Here is a 6000-nt window from a genome sequence, read left to right on the forward strand (position 1 = left end):
GTAGGATGGAAGTTGTGGAAGCAATGAAGAAAGTTAAATCGGGGAAAGCCCCAGGAATTGATGGAGTGTGTGGTGAAATGCTGTAGCATGGGGGAGAGATAGTAGTAGAATGAATGTGGAAGATGTGCAGATTGGCCTGGGAGGAAGGTAGAGTCCCGGAGGATTGGAAGTCAGGTATAAATATTCCCTTGTACAAAGGAAAAGGGGAAAAAAGTGTGTGGTAATCATAGGGGCATTTGTCTTCTTAGTATAACAGGAAAAGTGCATGGTAGGATACTTATTGACAGAGTTAGAGAAAGAACAGAGAAATTAGTTGGAGAAGAACAGGGAGGCTTTAGGAAGGGAAGAGGCTGTGTAGATCAGATATTCATTCTTAGATCTTTAGTGGAAAAGTTTCTGGAGAAAGGAAAGAAGTTGTATGCTGCTTTCATGGATTTGGAGAAAGCATATGACAGGGTGGATAAACAAGGATTATGGAAGGTGTTAAGAATATATGGAGTAGATGGGAAGTTGCTGAGTGCTGTGAAGAGTATGTACCATGGTGCGAAGGCTGCAGTGCGTGTGGATGGTGGACTAAGTGAATTTTTCTCTTTGAAAGTTGGGTTGAAACAGGGATGTGTCATGTCTCCGTGGTTGTTCAATCTGTACATGGATGGGGTAATAAAAGAGGTACAAGGTAAGGTAGTGGATGTTGGAGAGGCCCTGGTGAGAGAGGATAGTGTTTGGAAACTCCCTGTACTGTTGTTTGCAGATGATACTGTGTTGTTGAGTGAAGACTAAGGGGAGCTGCAAGCCTTGGTGGATGAGTTTGGGAGAGTGTGTAAGAAACGGAATCTAAAGGTGAATGTAGGGAAGAGTAAAGTGATGGTCTTTGAGAGAGGTGAAGTCAGTGAATGTACAGCGAGGTTGGATGGTGAGGAAATGGAAAATGTGAGTACGTTTAACCCGTCACGTCCCGAGGTTTTCCGCACCTCCGACATCCCCCAGTCCCGAGGTATTTTCGATTTTTTTTTTTTTTGGCTAAAACCTTCGCTTTTGGTGAGAAACATCGAAAATTCATAGAGAAATCGCTCACCTGAGGTTTAAAGTGCCCAATCCAGGTAGGAGTTCCTCCTTACCTGAGTGGGTTTTCTAACATGCTGGCACCAAAGAAAACGAGTTCTATGGGAGGGTAACTATTTTATCCACTCATAAACGGTATTTATTTATTTACTTGGTACGAATGTATATGTAGTATGACAGTATATTGGTTTTCAAGCAGTAATAAAGGCATTATAAGCATTGTTTCACTCACTAACTAATCACCATACCTGACCTATTTTTGCCACACTACCTGATCATTATTTCTGGCTGTTTCTTCTTCTAATGCTATGTAAACATTGTCCTCCACATTGTCATCGATTGGGGAATCACTCTGGCCCTGAATAACTTTACTAGCCAGGTCACTGGTAACAGGTCCTTTGCCAAGACAATGGCGTGAGGGGGGGAGGGGGGAGGTTATGCAGTGTAAGGCGTTGTCCCTGCTTGGTATCTTGTACAGGAATAGAGGAAGGTGTCCCGTGTATACATACGAAAAATCACGTGCGAAAATTGAAAATTGTGCAAATTAGGTACCTTGCAATTGCACGACGTACTGGTACGTCGCCGGGACTTGCAAATGCAAATCGTGGTGACGTACCCATACGTCGTCGGGACGGGGCGGGTTAAGTACTTGGGTAGTGTGATGAGTAAGGATGGAGGTTTGGAGGGTGAAGTGTTGAAAGGGTACAGCAGGGAAGAAAGGTTGCTGGTTCTTTGAATGCATAGATAAAAAACAGGGAAGTGAGCATGGAAGTGAAAAAGTTACTACATGACAGTATTGTGATACGAACTCTAACGTATGGAAGTGAAGCTTGGACGTTGTTGGAAGGACACAAGTCAAGAGTGAGAGCAGTGGAAATGGGTTATTTAAGAGGAGCCTGTGGAGTCACATGGAGAGACAGGCTGACGAATGAGGATATAAAGGAGCGTTGTGGTGTGGATGTGAATGTGATAGGAAGCGTTATGAGGAACACACTGAGGTGGTTTCGCCATGTGGAGAGGATGGAGGGTGAAAGACTGACGAAGAGAGAGTATGTGAGTGAGGTGGAGGGGGGAAGAGGGAGGGGGAGGCCGAGGATGAGATGGAGGGATGGGGTGGAGAGGTATATGAGAGAGGGGGGTGTGAGCTGGGAGCAGGGCAGTGAAATGGCGGGGGACAGGGCGACTTGGAGGCGATTTGTTTGTGTCCACCCCAAACGGGATTGAGGCGTCTGGCAATAGGTAGATAGATAGATAGATGACTACTGCGGTGGTACTGCAGCGACTGTTTTCTTGGCATCTCCTCCTGTCATGTATTGTCCTGCTGTCTCGTCTTGTCCACACTTCTTTAGTTATCCAGGCCAAAATCTATCTGAAAAGGATATGAAATTAGGAACGGAATAGTAGTTGCAATTATAACAACGATCATTTGTGTTTGGTGCACGTTCTCCGATTTTCATGTAAATTTTGTCATTAATGCAGTTTCAGATGACTCCAAATTTGGATTTATTCTGGGGAGAAATTATTGTTTAAAAAGTTAGGTTAGGTAATAATCTTTTAGTTAATAATAAATATTTAAATATAATATTTATAAAGAAATTCAATTTCTTCCCAACAATGAATTCAAATTTGAAATCAACTTAAAAAACAATCAGTGACGTAAATTTGCATAGAAATGTGAGAACGTGCACCAAACAGCAAAGCAGAAATGAGCACAACTCTACGAATCCAGTAGCCGTATTTCCGACCTGTGTTTGGTGAAAGTTCTTCCATTTTCATGTAAATTTCGCCACTGATAAAGTATTACCAAATTTGATTTTATTTTTTTGGGATTAATTATTTTGTATTAATGTTATACTTAAATATTTGTTTTTATTAACTAACCTAATTATTATTATTGACCTAACCTAACCTAATCCAACCTTACCTAAAAAAAAATCTCGAAAATAAATTCAAATTTGGAATCTGCTTAAAAGCTGTATTAGAGACGAAATTTACACAAAAATCGGAGAACGTGCACCAAAAACAAAAGGTCCAGTAACTACAATTACTAATAATAGTAACAACAATTAGAGTAATGAGTAATAATGGTAATATAGGAGTAACAGTAATAAGAGTAATAGTAAAGGTATTAGGAGTAATGGTACGAAAACCAATACGAGAATCGGGAAGCGATTTGTTTGCGGCCACCATTTAAGGGATTAAGGCCTCTGGCAATAGATAAATACAGATAGAACCGGGTACATGTACATTTTCTTTTAGGCAGCAGAAGTATCATACCAATTCAGTTCCTATTAATCCAGTTGCTTTCTGACTATTGCTAGCTTAGGTTAGGTGAAATTGCTGGATTGGGTTAAATTGCTAGATTACTTTAGGTTAAATTGCTAGGTTAGATCAGGTTGAACTGCCGGGAAAGATTGGGTTAAATTGCGAGGGTAGGTTGGGTTAGGCATGGTAAGGTTAATTTGTTTGGTTAGGTTTAACTGCTAGACTAGGTTGGGTTGGGTTGGATTAAAATTTAAGGGTAGCCACCGGGATGCGCGTACACCCTGCCAAAAAAGTATCGGCCCCTTAGGGTACGGAGGTTTTGAAAATGAGCGAGTTCTGCAGACACACATGAATCTATAAATCTGGTGCCTCAAAGCATATGCTACCCAGTATGTGATTTTTTATGTGATTTCGAGTTGTAATAAATACCAGAGATAATATTTTCACTTATAATCACAGGATGCCCCATAAATCACAATGCTTCGTCCATGTTTCAGAATGATACGTGTCAATAGAGGGCCGGTACTTTCTTGGGAGTGTGTGTGTGTGTGTGTGTGTGTGTGTGTGTGTGTGTGTGTGTGTGTGTGTGTGTGTGTGTGTGTGTGTGTGGACGTTTACGTGTGTACGTTTGTGTGTACGTGCGAGAATAAGTGTGTAAGTACGTGCGTGTGTGTGTGTGTGTGTGTGTGTGTGTGTGTGTGTGTGTGTGTGTGTGTGTGTGTGTGTGTGTGTGTGTGTGTGTGTGTGTGTGTGTGTGCGTGCGTGCGTGCGTGCGTGCGTGCGTGCGTGAATTTGTTACCTTTAAACACTGTGTCAAAGTACACAAGATTCAGTTGGTGAAGAGTAATAGTAACAGCAGTAACAACAGCATTAGTAATAACGGTACCAGCAACAGCAATCCGAAGTAATCATGTAACGACAAATAACAACACATTCTACAGCCGGTACTCAGAACGACACCCTTTCTTGGCAACTGGTCGAAGGGCCGAATATGTGACTGCCGTGACCTTGGCCTTCGACAGATTACAATAGATAGAGATAGTTTTCAAAGTAAGTCACTAATTAAGTTACTACGAAGCCTCCAATTACACCTAGAATAACCACTATGAAACTATCAAACAACCATACCCGGTATTATTTTACAATTGCACAGGGATTTGGAAACTCAATTTTACTCTTATAGATATCTAAATCTCACCATTGCGAACATTTTGAACCCTAGAAACAACTTCCACAAATGAATATTAACGCGAAAAAAGATTTTCGAAAATTTTCCGAAAAATTACTCTTACATAGTCTGGCGATACGTGGGACCCATCGCGGTGCCTAATGCATTGTGGTCCTGTCTCGCGTGTGTCTACCATCACGTCACGGTTCGCGTGACTTATGGATGGGGCTAAAGCATGTGTCTACTGTTACGTCATGCGCTATCTGCTCATGCATGAAGTTCAAACTGATACAACCGGCGAGCAAATTTGAATTTCAGATACGCTAGAGTCCCGCAGGATTTGAAAGTCAGTTCGTCTCCAGCCACGACCTGTGAAGCCTGCAAAATTACCGTAAGTACTTCAGGAGGTGTAAACTGATGAGTAAAGGTATTATTTCGTATTTACACCCGGTTAGGTTAGGTTAGATGAGGTTTGGTTAATGTCAGGGGGGGGTCTGGGGGGCAAAGCCCCCCAGTTAGAAAGCACGGCCAGGGTTGGGGGGTCTGGGGGGCGTCGCCCCCCAGTTAGCAAACACGGACTCCCTAGGAAGCTTAAAATTTCATTTTTCAGAAGGATTTTAGTGTTTTCGGTTTGAATTTGATAACAGTTTCAGTCGGAAATCACTCGTTTTTGCGTGTTTTCCCCACCCAAAACCCGCTTTCCCACAGGTCCCCCATTGTTCTTTGCACAGAAAAATATAATTTTATGGCTTAGCTTAGTTTAGCTTAAGAGATAATGGTTTGCTGGTGACAGCGGGCAGGTGATTGTTGGTGCAAGGCGGTGGGGAGTAGGCCAGACCGGCGCGCAGCGGCCTGGCTGGTGAAATCAATGTATTTCTGATGGTTTTTGATGCGCTGTGAATTATTCTGACCTTCATTTCTATCGCAGATCAATATATTATGTGATTTCCCCCACCCAAAAACCCCGGGTTCGCCCATCTCCCCCATTCTCGTGGGGGGAAGGGGGGTGGGGGATATCTTGAAATATACTGATTTGCGGCAGAAATGAAGGTCAGATTCGTTCAAAACACATCAAAAACTATCAGAAATACCTTGGTTTCACCAAAAAAAAACGTCCCTGTGCACTTGTAAAAAATTATCCCATACCCAACCACACGCTTCTCTGGCAGTTTATATTTCGGAAAACATACAAACCCAGAAAGGCACCGCTCACCTTGGCTTAAGTCCATTCATGTTTACTCAATTGCATATCAGACTTTTAAATTAATTTATAGTGATATTTCTTCACATATACTTTACCTTTAATGATAACAATGTCTCTGAAAAGAAATCAAGACTCCTTCCTATACAGCACGGTTCCGGTAAAAATTCTCTCACATTACGCCAATTCTCCTGGCTTACAGGATATTAACTCATATTCCGCCACACACGTATTAACCTAGTCTAAATTAAAATACTATAGAGTTTTTGTATATATTACTTACCCTTGATAGAGAAAAATGTAC

This window comes from Coenobita brevimanus, chromosome 2 (assembly GCF_032717465.1).
Source record: "Coenobita brevimanus isolate Jiangsu-jjx chromosome 2, ASM3271746v2, whole genome shotgun sequence".
NCBI lineage: Eukaryota > Metazoa > Arthropoda > Malacostraca > Decapoda > Coenobitidae > Coenobita > Coenobita brevimanus.